Genomic DNA, 19,827 nt, shown 5'->3' with positions numbered 1-19,827 from the left:
CCGTGGTATATCAGAAAATATACCATGGGTATGGCATAAAATGACTTGTTTACTGTTCTAAATATGTTGGTAACTAGTTTATAATAGCAATAAGGCACTTTCTGGTTTGTGGTAAATGGCCAATATACCACAACTAAGGGCTGTATCCAGGCATTTCATGTTGCGTTGTGCATAAGAACAGCCCTTGGTCGTGGTACATTGGCCATATACCACACCTCGTCGGGCCTTATTGCTTAAATCAGGGATGTCTCCTTGGCAGCCAGCCCCCTCAGTCTCCACCACCAGGTTTGATTGACATCCTCCCTATGGAGGAGGGGGATTATTTTACATCCCAAAGTCTCCAGGGACCAAGTTAATGATCCCAGCCAACAACACAACACAAAGAGGAAAAGCCTGAGAAGTCTCTGCAGTCTGCTGGAGGTATTTGGATCGCACTCTTTATGAGGAGGATTAGAGAAGAGAGAGGGGCTGTGTGTGTGTGTGTGTGTGTGTGTGTGTGTGTGTGTGTGTGTGTGTGTGTGTGTGTGTGTGTGTGTGTGTGTGTGTGTGTGTGTGTGTGTGTGTGTGTGTGTGTGTGTGTGTGTGTGTGAGAGAGATGAGAGTTTCACAGATAGTGGCAAAGGCGAGACCAGGAGAGACCAACCATGTCAGAGAGAGAAGCTCCTGAAGGAAGGAAAGTGGTGTTCTCAGCTCTTTCCCGCTCTTCAAGGCGTCCAAGCCAGTGCTATGTTCACCCCAGGCTGTGTGTGGAGAAGTGACTGGTAAGAGATAATCACAAGATGATCTGTTTGTTTCCATTATGGGAGTTTCTGACCTGCCCTCTGATTCGTGGTCAGCTGGCCGCAAGCCTCAGCTGATCTTATTGATAGTGTGTACATACAGGAGAGCCGGTTTTGTGTTTTTATTAACAAAGACATCAAATTCAAGCATCACAGTAGGTGTGGTGATGAGGATGGTTTATCCTTTGTAGGGTGACATCTCTCTCTGTGTTAATATGAAGAGAATAGTTTAGTTTGTGCGTTTGGCTCCTTTATTATGCAAAATAAAATTGAAAATATAATTTATTTAGTTTATCATACCATTACGAATGATCAAAATGTTATACATTTTAACCACTTTTAAATGAACATACATGAGTCATTGTTAATAAAGCATATGTAAGACAGTTATATTGCAAACTTTTATATACGTACAGAACTAGTCAAAATTTGGACACACCTACTTATTCAAGGGTTTTTCTTTATTTTAATATTTTCTACATTGTAGAATAATAGTGAAGACATCAAAACTATGGAATAACACATGTGGAATCATGTAGTAACCAAAAAAAAGTGTTAAACAAATCAAAATACATTTTATATTTGAGATTATTCAAAGTAGTCGCCCTTTGCCTTTATGACAGCTTTGTACACACTTGCCAAACTTTTGACTGGTACTGTATATATCATAAAACATAGTTAGTACAATGATTTTTTTTCTCCCACTTTAAATCTAAGAATACCAAGGGAAGTATTATATTTGTTTTGTGTATTACTTAAAATACTTAAATATCAACTACATTTTATAAATCATTTACAGAGAATAGCTGTCCCTCAATTTAATGTCACTGGTGTTACCCCATTATAAAAACCACAATAATAAAAAAAAACTTCTTACCTGGTCAAAGGTTCATTGGATGTAGGGCTGTTTTCAAAAGCACATGGTGAGTCTGCACTCTCTCTTCATATGTTAGCAATTTCAGGTGAAGCCTTAAGATGTGTCACTGGTGTTACACAGTTTAAAGTAAGGGTAAAGGGACATTTAATTCAAATAGTTGATGAAATCAAATGATTAAGTGATTTATTTAGAATTTAAGAAATGTGGTTTGGATACTGTGGCCACCATCTTAGATATTCTATATTTTCAGCAGATTTGTCACTGGTGTTACCATCACTGGTGTTACTGTTCCTGATGGTTTTAATAGAATAGTCTGAAGATTTGTTACTGGTGTTTCTGGTCACTGGTGTTACAGTCACTTGTGTTATTATAGAAAAATGTGTTTTGTTTAAAGTAAATTATTACTAATCAAAAACATTTCTTAATTTCATCATTAACCTTTTCTGGTCTTTGAATATATATGCAAATTAAATAATCAAATTACATTCTGGAAAGGTTGAATTGTCATTAAAATATAGGCAACACCAGTGAAAAAGGCAACACTAACATTTTGTTTTTTTTATGTAGTGAAAATATCAAAACACTGGCGTTTGCGATTTTCCCGATCTTATAATTTCGATAGCTTAAATAACAAATGGACTGATAGGGAAATGCAGTTAATGCCAAAAGGCATTTTAATGTTTCAATGCAAAGGGTAACGGGGAGTTGCACAAAACAACCAACCTAGCCTGAACTAGATAAATCACAGTCCAGCAGGAGGTATCTCCCCAGAGAGATAAACACAAGAGAGACACTGGTTATCTCCCCACAAAACCTATGAGCAGCCCTTTTCTATTACCATGACAAACCCATAAACATTGAATGTGACTGGTGCTGACAGGTTGGGGCAGGGTTTGCCCACCCTACCCCTTGAGGGTCGCTACATTGCTCCCTCCCTCAAGTCCTCGTCCCCAAGGATAAAGTATCTGAACGCTGTAGCCTCCGGGTTGGAGCAATGGGGGTAAGCAGAGAAGGGTGTCCAGCTCTGGGTGCGAGAATGGAAGCAGGGAATGTAGTGTTTGGCCTTGATGGAGGCACCAGTGCCCCCATCGGGGTCACCACTTCACCTCGGAAGTGGCTCTGATGTTGCCGGGTAACCACAGGTGAGGCCGTCCGGCCCTCTGGTGACTGGGGGGTTGAATGGGTGACTCTGGAGGGTGAGCCGCAGTCTCTGTGGGATGGTGAGTTGCGGTCTCTGGGATGTGGTGAGCTACAGGCGAAGTAGGGCTGGTTCTCGCCCTGATAAGCCGTCATTCTGTCTCGGTGGGTGACAACTGCGTGGCCATGCTAGCCTCACTCGGCATATGACCTCTCCAACCCGGCCAACCATGTAGCAGGGGCCCACCCAGTTGCTGTCCAGCTTGGGGCACCCACACCAGGTCTCCTGACGTAAAATGTTGCCCCATCACATGCACATCGTACCCTCTCTTTTGCAGCACACCAGCTGCCTTGGCTTTGCTTTCGGGCAAATCTGTGGGCAACATCCATGCGGTCTTGTGTAATCAAAATCAAATAAAATTGTATTTGTCACATGCGCCGAGTACAACAGCTGTAGACCTTACAGTGAAATGCTTACTTGCAATCCCTTAACCAACAATGCTTTAAGAAAAAAAAATGTGTTAAGTAAAAAATAGAAATTATAAAATAAAAAAATAAAAAATAATAGTAATTGAACAGCAGCAGTAAAATAACAATAGCAAGGCTATATACAGGGGGTTCCGGTACAGAGTCTATGTGCGGGGGCACCGGTTAGTTGAGGTAATTGAGCTAATATGTACATGTAGGCAGAGTTAAAGTGGCTATGCATAGATATAAACAGAGAGTAGCAGCAGTGTAAAAGAGTGGTCTGAGTAGCCCTTTGATTAGCTGTTCAGGAGACTTATGGCTTGGGGTAGAAGCTGCAAAGAAACCTTTTGGACCTCTGGTATCGCTTTTCTGTGCGGTAGCAGAGAGAACAGTCTATGACTAGGGTGGCTGGAGTCTTTGACCATTTTTAGGGCCTTCCTGATATAGAGGCGCTGGATGGCAGGAAACTTGGCCCCAGTGATGTACTGGGCTGTACGCACCACACTCTGTAGTGCCTTGCGGTCAGAAGCCGAGCAGTTGCCATGCCAGGCAGTAATGCAACCAGTCAGGATGCTCTCGATGGTGCAGCTGTAGGACCTTTTGAGGATCTGAGGACCCATACCAAATCTTTTCAGTCTCCTGAGGGGGAATAGGCTTTGTCGTGCTCTCTTTACGACTGTCTAGTGTGTTTGGACTATGATTTTTGGTGATGTGGACACAACCTGTTCCACTACAGCCACATCGATGAGAATGGGGGCGGACTCGGTCCCCGTTTTCCTGTAGTCCACAATCATCTCCTTTGTCTTGATCACGTTGAAGGAGAGGTTGTTGTCCTGGCACCACACGACTAGGTCTCTGACTTCCCCCCAGGCTGTCTCATCGTTGTCAGTGATCAGGCCTACCATTGTGTCATCGGAAAACTTATGATGGTGTTGGAGTCGTGCCTGGCCATGCAGTCATGAGTGAACAGGGAGTATAGGAGGGGACTGAGCACGCACCCCTGATGGGCCCCGTGTTGAGGATCAGCGTGTCGGATATGTTGTTTCCTACCCTTTCTACCTGGGGACGGCCCGTCGGGAAGTCCAAGATCCAATTGCAGAGGGAGATGTTTAGTGCCAGGGTCCTTAGCTTAGTGATGAGCTTTGAGGGCACTATGGTGAGGGCACTATCCTCCACATCCTGTCTACATTGTCCACAGTAGAAGGATTAGTGGGTTTGCTTCAGTCTCTTGGTAACACCAACATGTCCTATACCAGGGCATCCATGGTGTAGCTCGAGCACTTCTTCTCTCAGGACCTCGGGGAATACCAACTGCAAACGAGCTTCACCTGTGGCTGGTTCCAACCTGCTTCTTTTTAGTGATCCATGTCTTATTTCTAACCTAGGCCACTATGACCACAGTTCCCTCACTATGGGTGACTGCTCCACCACCTCATTGCAGGGGGGCAAGATCTTTCCTCCACCCAGCCAAACACCATCTGTTGGTCGGGATCAGCCTGCTGTTGTTCTATCCACCTAACAGTGTCTGCTGGCAACAGTGCCAGCACTTCACAAGCATCTGTGTGCTCACAATGCTTGCACTCAGGACCACATGGCCGCCTGGACAGTGTATCAGCATTTTAGTGGTTCTCCCCAGCACAGTGAACAATGGTGTACTGGAAAGCCTGCAGCTGCTCTATCCAGCGGGCGACTTGACTCTCAGTTCTTCAAAGGAGAGAAGCCACTTCAAAGCTGCATGGTCTGTTCGTATAACGAAGGGCAGGCCACAGAGGTGGTGGCGGAAGTGATGAGTAAAGTCCACTACTGCCAAGAGTTCTCTGCGAGTGACATAGTAGTTCCTCTCCGCCTTGTTGAAGGTACTGTATGTCTATAGTATGCCACTACCCGCCCATCCTCCGGGGTGACCTGTGACAGGACTGCTCCCAGACACTTCCGCTGGTATCGGTGGCCAGGGTGAAGTGTCTCTGTGAGTCTGGGGCAACGAAGATGGGGGCTTCACAAAGGGTCTTTTTCAGGGCTTCAAAGGCAACCTGCTGCTCTTGGTTCCACTGGAAGTCATTCCCTTTCTCCAGGAGCCAGTTCAGAGAAGCAGCCACTATTGAAAAGACTTCAACAAATCCCCTGTAGTATTGGGCTAGGCCCAAGAATGCCAGTACTTAGTGAATGTCTCTGGGGGTAGGCCAGTCCTGAACTGCAACATTTTGTCCTCCATTGTTTTGAGGCCCTCACTGCTCACTCTGTGGCCGAGGAACGTGACCTCCCTTAGCAACACTTTTCAGGGTGCAGCTTGAGGCTGCGGCCTGGATCCTCTCTAAGACCTCTCTCAGCACCTCTAAGGCAGCATCAAAGTCCAGCCCATGTGCCAGCACATCCTATAAGTACATTAGACATCATTCAGGAGACATGCCAGCCAGTACTTTCTCCATCAGTCGTTCAAACATTGCTGGGGAGTTACATAGTCCGAAGAGCATGGTCTTGAACAGCCACAGCCCCTTTCCTGTGGTGAAAGCAGTCTTTGCTTTGTCCTCTGGAGCCATGGCCACCTGCCAGTAGCCGATTCGAAGGTCCAAAGAAGAGAACCATGTGAACACCATCACCAAGTCAAGGGACTCATCCACCCGAGACAGCTGAAAGGAGTCCTTGACAGTTATGTCACTTACCTGGTTGTAGTCCACACCTGGGGGTCACTGCTTGGATGAGTGTGGGGAATAGAGGTTGAGTCAGGCTGGGCATGGTTGGTGTAATCACGTCCACAGGGTGCTGTACACTGGGAGGTTGCAGAGGTCACGTGCCTGCTAGTGGGGGTGAGATGTCTTCTTCCAAAGGGCAAGGCTTCGATAGTACTGGGGTCTGGAGGGTCTCAGACTTGGGGAACACCGAAGATGTATGGCAGGACTCCCATAAAAGATTATCATCTCAGCGCGAAGATCCAGGTGTCAGCATGCCCTGCGTAGGAAGTCCAAAATCAACAGCCACTTTTCTCTGACCTCTGCAACCCAGACGGGGTGGTGGAACGTTCGTTCCGCAATATGTATGTCCACATTGGCTGATCCCATCACTGGAGCCTGAAAAAAATATATATTCTTATTGGCTGGGCCTGGCTCCCCAGTGGCTGTGCAATCCATAGATTAGGGCAGAATTAATTTATGTAGATTTCCTTATATGATCTGCAACTCAGTAATAGCTTTGACATTGTTGTATGTTGTGTATATATATTTGAAAGGTATTCAGACCCCTTGACTTGTTCCACATTTTGTTATGTTACAGCCTATTCAAAAATGTATTAAATACAAAATTGTCCTCAATCTACACTTAATACCCCACAATGACATAGCGAAAACATTACTCAGTAAAAGCCACTACTCAGTAAAAGGCACTTGACAGCCCACTTGGAGTTTGCCAAAAGACACCTAAAGGACTCTCAGACCATGAGAAACAAGATTCTCTGGTCTGGTGAAACCAAGATTGAATTCTTTGGCCTGAATGCCAAGCTTCACGTCTGGAGGAATCTGGTGCATGGTGGTGGCAGCATCATGCTGTGGGGATGTTTTTCAGCTTCAGGGAATGGGAGACCAGTCAGGATCAAGGGAAAGATTAATGGAAAAAAGTATTGAGAGATCATTGATGAAAACCTGCTCCAGAGCATTCAGGACCGCAGATTTGGGCGAAGGTTCACCTTCCAACTGGACAATGACCATAAGCACACAGCCAAGACAACGTAGGAGTGGCTTCGGGACAAGTCTCTGAATGTCCTTGAGTGGCCCAGCCAGAGCACGGACTTGAACCTAATCAAACATCTCTGGAGACACCTGAAACTACATTAGCAACGACACTCCCCATCCAACCTGACAGAGCTTGAGAGCATCTGCAGAGAATGGGAGAAACTCCCCAAATACAGATGAGCAAAGTTTGTAGCATCATACCCAAGAAGACTCAAGGCTGTAATCGCTGCCAAAGGGGCTTCAACAAAGTACTCAGTAAAGGGTCTGTATACTTTTGTAAATGTTGATGAGGGGGAAAAAAACATTTGTGACCGACCGGCTCAAATCGTTTTTATGTAAAATTTAGCAAAATTTGAAATTGTGTTTTTTTACATTGGATAAAAGAAGAGACAAATGGTATATCATACAATATAGTTGAGGAACAATGGGAAAGTAATTTTGTTTGAAAGTTGATAAACTTTTGAGAAAATGGCCTTTAAATAATTTGGTGCTACTAATGGAGAGCCCTTCTTTGTCTACACCCATTCAGCATCTTTCAAACCCTCTTTAGCCCCACCCATCTCTTTAAGGGTTGATCCAAGCGTTCTGTACTAACAACAAAAATCAAACACCCAAACTATCTTGATAGCTACTTCGAGACAGAAATAACAAAACAGCTCACTGAACATTACTCGCCCTAGCAGAGCTGGTTAGGCTGTTATGTAATCCAGTGCGTTGGTGACTGCAACTGTGCTGTCAGATTGAGAGTTCAGAGCGCACACCCAACGCTCTGAACCTCACAACGGCAGTCAAGCACCCAAGCTAACTGGCTGACATTGGCTAGCTTACTAGCTACTTCCATACACATAATGAGAGAACATCCCACTCTGACCATTTTTCTCGCCCTAGCAGAGCTAGTTAGGCTGTGTTCATGTTATCCAGAGCGTTGGTGACTAACTGTGCTGCTGGCAACAATTGACTTACCCTTTCTTGCCGACGTTTACTGACACCGGCCATGTTCAATGGGTGTTGAGTGTTCGTAAATTCAGCAGTTATTCTGCGCTCTGGCACAAACAGATGAGAGTGCTATGATATTGGAGTACATGGCCAGACTGAATTTACGAACGCACCAAAATGGTTACTTGGATAATGGAGTCTTTTGGTAAAATATGTAGCTAGCTAGGTAAACAATGTACCATAATTCCAACTCATGACGTTACTACCCTGCATGAATCTACAGGTAAATAAACCAACCAGGTTCAATGTTAGCTAGCTAAGAAAGGTATTTTCTCCATCTCCTTAGCTAACATCCACTGATTTCAAAACTCGGTCCTCCAGAAAGTGGGGAGCAACACATAAGCAGTTTTAATAAGCGATACATCATTTTTTAAAGATGCATTAGACAGGATTACCTAGACATACTGACCAGCTCAAATAGACAGAAGTGTGCCACATGGCAGACCAATCCAAACTCATCTCTCAGCATGTCCAGCCCACTCATTATCTCAGCCAATCATGGCTAGAGGGAAGGTTGCTGCCTTTTCTTTGGCTAAACCAACTAGGCTCGTAATTTATCAATTTGATTCATCTTTACAGATGGCAAATTCACATGTTCGAGAAGGCATTTCTGCCAAAAAACACATTTTGATAGAGAAAATCAGTTTACGTTCTAACAGGTCTCTTGTGAAGTAATGCGTCACGACATAAGCCTAGTTTCCTGAAACGGGTCACATTTAATCCATTTTAGAATAAGAAATGTGGAAAAGGTCAAGGGGTCTGAATACATTCCGAATGCACTGTATATATATTTAAATATCCATAATATCAAAGCTCACTACATTAAATCCCACACAATTTAAACATTGAATCCAACACAATTTAAAAGACAATTTCATAGGGAACATTACAAACTGGAATATATGTAGTAACTTTCTTTGAAGAGATGGTGATTGGGTCTAAATAGGCGTTTGGCGTTTAGTAGTCTAAATGTAGTGTACTTGTTTTTAACTGCCATGTCCCAAAAGTTAGATTCTTCCGACACACCAACACATTTTTCTCAGCTCCAGAAACATCTGTGTGGAATAACCACATTTGTTATTTAGATACAGTATATTCTCCAGACTGTTACAAATTGAATGTGTTGTACAATTTTTATTCTAGATAACATTTTCTTCTGAATAATGTGCCAAAAATGCATTAAACATACACATTTACATTTGTATGGTTAATTGATAGTGCCTCATTTGCATATTAGAAACAAATATTTAAGAAACATTGTAATAGAAAAATTGATTATATTTAGTGACCTCTTAATCATATCACAATAAACTTTTGCCAGCTAAGGGAGGGGGGTACCAGATTAGGGTGTGGTACCTGGCCTTAAATCCATCTGGAAAGTAGAGGTCACTATTGATGGATAGTGGCAGTATTTATACACAGCTATTGGCCTGTGTCCAATACAATACAGTGAATAGACAGGGCTGGAATTGTGTCCTACAGATGTAGGATCAAGCGTCTCATGTATTCATGATTTAAAAAGGCTTCTAAAGTCATTGTCATTTTCACCCAGAAAATGTCAGACTTGATTTGACCTAACAAAAAATGGCTCAACCCCTACAAAAAACAAGAACAATAATTAGAAATCCACATAACAATTCACATTTTCTGTTGCTGCAGTAATACTTTCTTGCTGTAGCAAACTGACTCAAATTAAGGCAACTGTACAATATTGTTTTGTGGCAGCCCTCTGAGGGACTGATATGCCAATGTTGATTAGGATGAAGAAGGAACAATGGCAGCAATTGTATTTACTGTAGGCCATCAACGTCATACTGGAGCAGATTTCCATGACAGACGTTATGCAGTGTGCACTGGCCACTCACATACACTTCTCATCTCATAGGATTCTGTTTTGATTAGTTGTCAAAATAAACTGTGCACACTACTGTGGTTTTGTACCACATTTTAAACCACAGTATTTCATCACGGTAAGCCCAGTTGCTCTAGTGTAATTGGTTACTGAGCTATTGTTATTCATTGCTCAATCTTTGCTCAACCAAAGAAGAACTGGATGTCTCTTTCAATGGTATGAAGTGAAAAAGGAAACATGAGCATTCTCATGGCAGGCGTCCGGCTCTGGGTAATTACCAATCTAAATCGATTACTGCCTGAGTTCTGTAGCCAGCATTCTGTGCTGGAGCCTTAGCACAGTAAACTAACACAGGGTTTATTATGAGATATCAATAGTCATAGTGATCCCATGAGGTCATTGATTAAAGGTCATTCCAGGTAGTGGATCATGTGAGCTGGGCTACGGTATATACCTTAACCTTTTAGCTATGGAGGTGTGATGGAAGCCAAGGTTTTGCATTGCTCAGATGTTATACGATGTGATGGCATCAACGGGGCGGCTGCCAAACTTGCCTGGTAGCTGCAGACGTTAGGAGAGGAAGTTTTTTTCCCTCCCCACATGACCACAGAGCGGTGCAACTGGTGCCAACAAACTGAGACTATCAACACTGTCTCAGTCGACTGTTTCAACCACAAACACATTCCTCTATTTCCATGTTTCAATGTCCAGTAAAAGTGTTTACCGGGCAAGATTGAGCGTGTGCTTCGGCGCGAGAAACTTACACGGTGCTTGTCAAGTTTGATAGAAGTCAAGATAAAACATCCCGGTGTGCTGCTTTTTTGTCAGGTCAGCATTATGATCATGTTTCCAATGAGAATTCTGAAAAGATGCTGTTGTGACAATGAGCACAGTTTTCAGAAAGAAGTGAATGGGTAACAATATAGCCGATATGACTATGGAAGTCATTCGTTTTTTTTTTCCACTGTAGGTGTTGCTGACCTGTTAGATCAGTGGTCTAATTCTGTGGAAGTATAATACAATCTGTAACGTAACAATGTAAATTATATGGTAATTTGTGGTATTATCAACAGTAACAAACTCTTTGGAGCGTATGATGGCCGAGCAAGTAGCAAGTAGCTAGCTAACACCAGACACAGATGAAATGGGAAACATATACATGTAAGTATCTTTGTCATATATGAATAACGTACACTTTTAAATATATTTGCTGACAAGGCGGTACTTATTGAAATTAGGTAGGAGAATATCATGTTACCATTGGTGTACTACAATGAGAGTTAGGGTGAGGTCACCCTATTGGTTTAATTAACCCCGCCTCCTGAATCCAAGTGTTTGACATGGGGGAGGGAGCCAGTAACTTTATGATCAAACTATATCAATATAAAAGCAAGAGTCATTTTTCATACTTTGGTCATCTTACTTTGATCCAATGTCATAAAAAAACATGATTTTGACTGTTCATGACCTTCAAACCTTAAATTGTTGAGCATTTTGCCCTGTCGTTGCTACCAGTTTGGAAGCCTTTGTTAAAGCTTCTAGAAGTGCAAGTGATATCAAACAACAAATATTCATCAATACAGTATACTGTAATGTGTAAACACTTTACCTGGCAGCCAACCTGCTTGCACCAATCCCCTGTAATTACAGTAAAATACTGTGAAATACAACCCCCCTCCCCTCAATAAATGTAGTTCATTCATCCATTCTTTCATTAATTCTGATTACAGTATAATTTACTCTTCTTTTTTTTACAGTATAATACAGTCAATATTAACGTATTGTACTGTGTGTCATTACTCAGTACTTGCTTTGATACCATATTTACATTACAGTAGGTGTACAGTAGTATGAAATGCATCATTTTACAGTGCATGCATGGTGACGTCATTGACTGTTTTACTTGGCTATATGACTCTGGTCTGTGTTGAGTTTCCTGGGGACTGGTGTGAGAACCACCACCTCATATTGTTACAGATGTGTTTTTCATCAATTAGATCAACATTGGTATGTTGTGGCGCATTAAAAAAATCATTGTGATATACTGGATTAATAACTGGATTGTTATACCTGTTGTGGTTTTATACATCAATGGCAAGTAACTTAACCTACATAAATTATGATTTATGGTTATTGGATTATAAACATGCTCTAGTACAGTAATACCATATGTGCCATTTGGATATACTGTCTTAACAGAGCATTAGATGACAACGCTTCTCAGCTCACAATCCCTGAACAGACACCCCCCTCTCAGAGGTCCCTCCCCCTCTGTGTGATTGGTTAGGGCAACAGTTTGTAGCCCACAGGGGCCAGATACAGTACTCAGTAGAACAGAGCGAAAAGGAGGACAGCTTCAACCCTCCTGCCTCTTCTCAATAGGCTGAGAGGACAGGGTTAGAGGACCAGAAACTTAAATCAAAGCCAATATACTGGTACTGGAGGTAAACGCTTAAGCGTAGGGGTGAGCTAGTTTGTCCAGATTGCTACAGTGGATTGGCCTAGTACAGTATTACCAGACTTGTCAACTGTGAGACCTCTTTTCTTTTCCCCCTGTTTGTGGATGATGGGACTTTAGCCATGTGGCAGGTAAAAAAGAGGTTACTGCTTATTTTGGGGTTGCTTATTTTCCTTCAAGCAAGTGGTTTCTCTCTCTCTCTCTGTGTGTGTGCGTGTGCGTGTGCGTGTGTGTGTGTGTGTGTGTGTGTGTGTGTGTGTGTGTGTGTGTGTGTGTGTGTGTGTGTGTGTGTGTGTGTGTGTGTGTGTGTGTGCCTGTGCAGTAAGTGCTTGACATCAGTGTGTTGACAGAACACGTTTCTGAGACTCGGGGCAGGGTACAGTTCAAAAGCTGATGTCACTGCTGCATTGCACTCAGAAATGCCATTATGTTTGACGACAGATGAATTATCAAAGTGACGTTACAGAGTGTAGAATAACACAGCGGTGGAGAGGCCATGTGAATGTGAAAGGAAAGAATACAACAACACATCAATGGTGTGATTATGTGCAATGGGTCGTCTGTAATCAGCATACTTTGGATGTCACCTCATTTTGTGATGAGAAAAGCCGGTATGCCAATTTCAGTGCTGACATCATGCCAAGGTTTACACAATGATCGTCATGAAAACATCATTTATGAGACAGGTGCAAAAAGTAATCCATCTTTATTTGAATCGAGCAGGCTGTTTGCAGAATGCAGTTGAAATGCCAGCCTTTATTGCTCTTCAGCTTGTAGAATGTGACGAGTTCAGAATGTTGGTTTCTCACAAAAGTCAATTAAAGCTGTTTTTGTTAAAAGTGAAGCTGCTATTTTCAACAGTGTATTGCCAATAAAGACCTTGCGTTTGTTACACAGTCTGAGGGTTATACTAGTGCTACAAGGGGATTGAAAATATGTCCTTATGAATACAAAACACATCTCCTGATGCCCCAGCAAATGTAATGCACCTCAGATAAGATAAGATAAACACAAGTGAAAGATAGCAGTGTTCCGCGATCTGGGTTACCTCTTTAACTCTCAAGCATTATGCGTAATATTGTGCCAGAAGCTTGCCTGTAGTTTTACAACAGAGCTTATCTGTGGGCAAGTCATCCTTACGAACATCTTATTTTCTAAGTGTAAAATGTAGACTTTGTTGTTGGAGCCTGGGGTTTTCCTTATTAATTAGTAAGTCGTTGTTTCCCACTAGAGCTGAAGAATGCCTGACTTTCTCTGTAGTCGCTCTTTGATCACTTGTGTGGTAAATAATGTATCACCATGGAAACCTTGTGGGCTGGCCACTAGAGGTATCATGGAATGTGTCAGTCAGTGAATCATTTGTTGAGATTTAGTCGTTGGAATGTAGGTGTTGAAATAGGTAAAGAAGCAGCGGTATAGTGGGGTTGGTGTGTTTGTTTGGGAGTCTGCAACAGTAACTTTTTGTTTGACGCTACTACAGAAAGTATTTCAGAAGTCTGTGTATGCATAGTTCGTAACCTATCATCAGCATAACCAAATATTCAATTATGTCAGGGATCGTCAGTTTTTATGTCAGCCACAAGATGTCCCCCTTTAACCTGTTTTTCAGTGGGTTGAGTTGTCCATCAATTTCCATGTGGTGATCTGAAATGACAATGCAGCAATGTAAAACAGTATATTTCATAAGAATGAAAATATATCTCTTGAAGTTAATTCATACATTTTCGAGTAATTTCAATGACGCCTAATCTTCTTGAGATATTCATAAACCCTCCATTTAATCCACTGAGTTATTTGTACAGTATTTGGGGACCAAGGGAAGAAAGATGTTTAGATTGATCATGTTTTAATTAAAACGACTGGAATTTGAGATTAGTGTAATCCAACTGCGACCAATTCTGTTATCATGACATCTATGCTGGTCTAGGGCTTTGCTGGGAAAGCAATAGTCTCAGGGGAATTCAGTGAAAGTTCATGTGGTTATGGAAAGAAAACAACATTTTCCTGCTGATGCCACCTGCCAAGCAGCAGGGAGGAAATGGGAGAGTTTGGCTGTTCTGATTACTGACCAGGATGACCTACAGAAAGACCGGCCCTGCCAACAGCTGGCCTAGTTAACAGACCCTCTGTTCTCAAGCTCTTTGACTGCTTCGCTGGCTAAAGGCTAATTGGCAATGTATCAATCCAACTAGTGGCCTCCGTTTCCAGTTTCTTATCTTTGATCAAATCAGCATTGGACTCTCAGCTGCAAAAAAAACTACTCTGTAGTGTAATTTTTTTTAGATGGTTGCATTTCATGACTGTATTATTGTCTGTTCACATGTACACCCCTTACTCTAGGCTATTGTTTATTGGCACACATTTGTGATCGATATCCCTCAACAGGACATCAACCTAACAAATGAAACACCTACTGTACTGTCAAAATCAATATAGCAAGTCCTGCAGGCTCTAGTTGTATCTAATCTTGATTATTGTCCAGTCATATGGTCATGTGCTGCAAAGGAAGACCTAGTTAAGCTGCAGCTGGCCCAGAACAGAGCGGCACGTCTTCCACTTTATTATAATCAAAGGGATAATATTATGCATGGAACTCCCATCTTATATAGTGCAAGTGAACAGCAAACCTGGTTTAAAATAAACAAATAAAGCAACACCTCACGGCACAACGCCTCTCCCCCATGTGACCTACTTGTTGTGTGTATGTAATGACATGTACTGTATATGTAACTGATAGATGCACACACACTACATGTTAATGTTTTTAAATGTATGTAAATTTGAGTCTTTTGTCTATAGTGTATTTTCCGTTATGTGTCGGATCCCAGGTAGACTAGCTGTCGCCATTGGCGTCGGCTAACGGGAATCCTAATAAATCAAAATATTAAATATACTGAAATGATTGTTGTAATGTACAACAGGTCACATGCTCTCATTATAATTCCATACATGCAGTACAAATCCATAGTCAATTGGTTGTGCATTAGCTTCGCCTCAATAGTAGAAACGCAGTATAATGCAAACCCCTGAATAAAGCTGGTTTGCCTTTTCAACATTATCATATTTGACAGGTGGAGGGGCCCTTGAAGTAAAACAAATGTTGATTTCTATCGTCCACTTAGATAACACAGCACACCACTGTGCTTCCTGGTTTGTTTTCTAATATATGAAAGCAGTAAATTCCCATGTTTTTGGTGAATGTGGGTCAGGATGAAGCCCCTGCTGATAATCACAGTGATGTGTACGTGTGCAGATTTGGGAGATTAGAGGTTTTGTCTAATCATCTGCCTCTCGCCACAGCTGTAAATCACTTTAGGCAGACAGAGTGGACCGTTGGGCCGCTCCATTGAGACCCGGCTGCTTTTGGGTGCAGCACCAGGCCACACATTGGTCACAGATACGCTGTGAAGACAGGATTACAGATAATGATGTTAGGTATCTGCCCCAGGAAAAAAGTGGAAAAGAGCCAGTTCTCTCTCTCTCTCTCTCTCTCTCTCTCTCTCTCTCTCTCTCTCTCTCTCTCTCTCTCTCTAATAATAATAAATATATGGATTGCGGCCATCATTAGAGATGATAAAAGAGTCTGGCATAGCCAATTAAAAAGGTGCTTGAATTGGAGAGAAAGAAATCGGCACAAAAATGAGAATGAGAGCACATATCTTGTTTCTTTTTAAATGTAAACTTTATTTAACTAGGCAAGTCAGTTAAGAACAAATTCTTATTTACAATGACGGCCAACCCCGGCCAAACCCGGACGATGCTGGGCCAATTGTGCGCCGGCCTATGTGATACAGCCTGGAATCGAACCAGGGTGTCTGTATTGATGCCTCAAGCACTGAGATGCAATGCCTTAGACAGCGGCGCTACACGGGAGCCCAAAAGGTAATATTTGTCCAAGGATGACTCTAGTTTAAATAGCATTTCAAATTAGTTATTAGGCCTAATATCTAAATTCAGAGTTTCCCTGAACTTCCTGCACGTAATCTGACCCTGCTGGCTCTACATGTTGGGGATTTACAACCTTTATGACAAGAACTTTGTGGGGCTCTTTAGGCTGGTGGTGTCTAGATGTGGCTACACATTAGGCGGTGTTAGTTTGCTTTTTGTGTGGTGTTTCTCCCTCTCTCAGGCCACGCTGATGCACAGTCCTACTGGCTATCGATGGTGGGTTCAGTGCCAACCAATGACTGTAGGGGCCAACCCCGGATGGCTGTAGAGATCGTCCCAGCCCCATCGTAAAGGTCACATTTCATATGGGCTTTTTTCCAAAGCTGGCAGTGGACAGACAGGCGACTGGCTTCAAGGCAATTGATCATTCATCTCCACCCACGCATTATCAATCAATGTTTTGTCAATGGGAAAAAGGTTAATGCAACATGATCTTTGTGTATGACTAGAATACTGACGCATAGTAACGTTTTATTTCCTATAGACAGTGTTTTAACAATGCCATTAATTCATCTTGTATTCTGCATGAATGTGTTGCATATGTGTGGCAATGAGTACTTTGTGTAGAATTGTTTTAAATAAAAATAGCAGGCATGTGTAAGGCTACTATGGGTGTGGAAATGAACTGTGGGCATGGGTTTTTCATTAGGAACCTCTGGGTCCTGAGTGTGTTTTGATGAACCCCACTCTCCCCCACTGAGAATCACTGACACTGAATCACTGACATTACAGTACAGAAGACTGCAGCAGTACAGCAGGCATTCCTGCCCAGCTGGAGGCTTCACATGAAGTCAGTCAGGGGAATGCCATTCACATTCCCATGCCATCTCCAACACCATGTGTCTCTCACTTTCATACCCACCCCTTTGTGTTCACCAGGGCATGTCTATGATGTCTACAGTATGGATCTGTCAGAGAGGGGATTCTATCTCAATGTAATTCTGAATCATAGGAGAATTCAAACGGACCGGAGGGAGGGAGGGACATGAAGAGCAAATAGTAGAAGGTAGACACAAACCCTTACCTACAAGTGAACACAGGTCTTATCATGAAGAAACACATGTCTACAGATTCCACTGCTCTTGAGGAGAGGGCTAGAAATGGAATGGTTTAATTTTAAAACAGAATGTGGAGCTTTTGTGGTCTAATAATGATTTTGTGAAGCTTTGTAGGCTTACTGCCTCAACTCAGTGAGAGACACTGATGGTCTGTATAGAGGCAGACAGATGTAATCTGTGCCGTCTAGGTCAACTTGCTGTTTGGGAGCACAGGGAATTAGAGATCCCTGCCTGCCCTCCCTGTGTTTCGAATGAATCCTGCTGCCAGCAAGGCTCCCATCCCAACCCATCCCCTGTGTGTGTGCACATTCCTGCGTGCCTGTGTACAGATGTAGGATCTTAATTTGACCAGTCTTTCATTGCTAAAAATGTTCCTGCACAGCAGGAAATGCTAACTTGTAATGTTTTTTGAGTTTTAGAATGGCTTCTAAAGTTTGTCTTTTCCACTTTGACTTGATTTGCCCAAATGAAAGTATATCAACGCCTACAAAAATGTTGATTCATTATAATTCACATAATAATTCACATTTCCTGTTGCTGCAGAATTTTGTTTCTGCAGTAGCAAACTGGCTCATATTAAAATCCTACATCTGTATGTGTGCTTGTGTTTTGTCAGGCTTTCTCTTTTTTAATCCCTGGTGACAGAGCCAAGAAAAGTTCCGCCACACAGGACAGCATTGTGCCGCTGGAGAGGCAGAGGTGACGGTCACGGAGGGAAACGGATCCTGACGCTGTCCTCTCTCTCCTCTCTGGATCAGAGCTCAGTGGGCAGGGCTCAGAGCACAGAGGACACTGACCTGTCTGTCCTGTGTGAGGGCCAAAGCTATACTGACTAGACCAACCAGGGTCCTATGGAGCTCTGTCCCTGCTTCTATCCAGCCTCTCGCTCTTTCTCTTTTACACTCTCTCTCTCTCTCTCTCTCTCTGTCTCTGTCTCTGTCTCTGTCTCTCTCTCTCTCTCTCTCTCTATCTTTGTCTCTCTCTCTTTTGTCTCTCTCACTCTCTCTCTCTCTGTCTCTCTCTCTCTTTGTCTCTCTTTGTCTCTCTCTCTCTGTCTCTCTCTCTCTGTCTCTCTCTCTCTCTCTCTCTCTCTCTCTCTCTCTCTCTCTCTCTCTCTCTCTCTCTCTCTATGTCTCTCTCTCTCTCTTGTACTCTCTCTGCCAATACTTCCAGTGAGTAATTGGGTGCTGGCCGGCTCTCCTACTGTAGGTGGAGCTGGCTTTCCTGGAATTGTGGGGCAGCTCTTCCTGTTGTGCTTGCTACTTGCTACCTCTTGCTCTCCGTCTCCTGGTTCCTGGTTAATGACAGCCCTGCTCCGCTACCGCAGGATTACTGCCTTATGAAGACTTGTTCCATCTGGATGCTGGCCTCTCTTCTGTTACTGCACTCTGCCACCGCCTCGTTTCGGAGGGGAGGGGGGGGTTATTTTGTTGTTGTTTAATATACTTTCATGATTTGGGTCAGAAGTTCCCCCTCAACTGAAATGTCTCTGCAGTGCAAAGCAGGGCAACATCCATCGGTGGGTAAAGTAAACTGCTTATGAATGGGAAAGCTTTCAGGGGAGTGTGTAAGGTGCAGTTGCTGTGAAGCACTTTGTTCTGGCTCTCTGCCACAGTATACTTTTATTGGGTTTTGTGTAACTCTAGGGCTTTTAGTGGCTGTTTGTATGATGACATCAAGGCTGAGACGTTTTCATTTGTGTACAGTATTTGTATTGTTCATGCAACGCACTTAGATCTTTTTGCATATTTATGAACTATTATTTGGCTTCATTGAATGGATACTAAATCATTTACAGGGCATGTTCGGTCACACATTTCAGGATTCTTTTTGTAATGTTACTGTACATTTTTTTTTATTCTGAATGATGTGTCATATGAGTTGTGTTTGACTTGTGGAATACTTGTCAAACACATTACAGGAGACAAACATGTCAAGACGGTGAACATCTGTGGATTTAGTAGCCACTCTACTTCAACAACAACTATTTCTTACACTACAGTAGACATGAGCACCAATATACTTTCTATCAGCAAGTATTGTTGAGATTTTGTCATTCACTTTTCACCAGATGAATTTACTTCAGTGTGCAAAATATCTAAACTTGGCATCATGTGCACTGTGCATGAAAAATAGATTATTTAAAATTACATTTAAAATAGATGATTTGAAGTGTCTTGGGTGTTCAAGGTCAAGATGCTAAGATTATACTACATTTTTAATGGAGGAAACCACAAACTAGCATAATATTTCTAACTGTTTCTGAAGAATGCAGTTCAGTAGCCTATACTGTATGTTTCCTTACCGCTAACAAACTATTGTTATATTTCTACTCTCTGACCATCACTTTTGAACATTGGATACACAACCCTCCCCCCCCCCCCTACTCGTTTAGCCAGCAAGCTTGTCTCGTCAATTTGGATAACAGAGAGAACTTTGTTACTCCAAAGAAATCACATTCAGACATCTGCATTAAACTCCATGTCTGCGCAAACCAACAATAGTAGCACAACAAAGCCCCACAGATGCATT

The 19,827-nt window shown here is 42.6% G+C and overlaps 1 protein-coding gene across 5 annotated transcripts in view; it reads left to right on the top strand.

The window, feature by feature from the left end:
- The window catches only part of LOC135547269 (E3 ubiquitin-protein ligase Midline-1), a 60,623-nt gene that overhangs the window by 23,238 nt on the left and 17,558 nt on the right, over positions 1 to 19,827 (top strand). Inside the window, exon 1 of one of the 5 annotated variants that reach the window (XM_064976089.1) lies at positions 188 to 761. The exons of 2 other annotated variants lie outside the window; for them this stretch is intronic. The gene's annotated coding sequence lies outside the window, so the exon portion shown is untranslated. Of the gene's footprint in view, positions 1 to 187; positions 762 to 12,172; positions 12,421 to 17,205; positions 18,815 to 19,827 lie in introns of those variants that run through there. 2 more of the 5 variants (XM_064976087.1, XM_064976088.1) reach the window with 2 other exon arrangements.

Source organism: Oncorhynchus masou, chromosome 10 (assembly GCF_036934945.1).
Source record: "Oncorhynchus masou masou isolate Uvic2021 chromosome 10, UVic_Omas_1.1, whole genome shotgun sequence".
Taxonomy (NCBI): Eukaryota; Metazoa; Chordata; class Actinopteri; order Salmoniformes; family Salmonidae; genus Oncorhynchus; species Oncorhynchus masou.
This window is presented reverse-complemented; position numbering and strand designations above follow the sequence as displayed.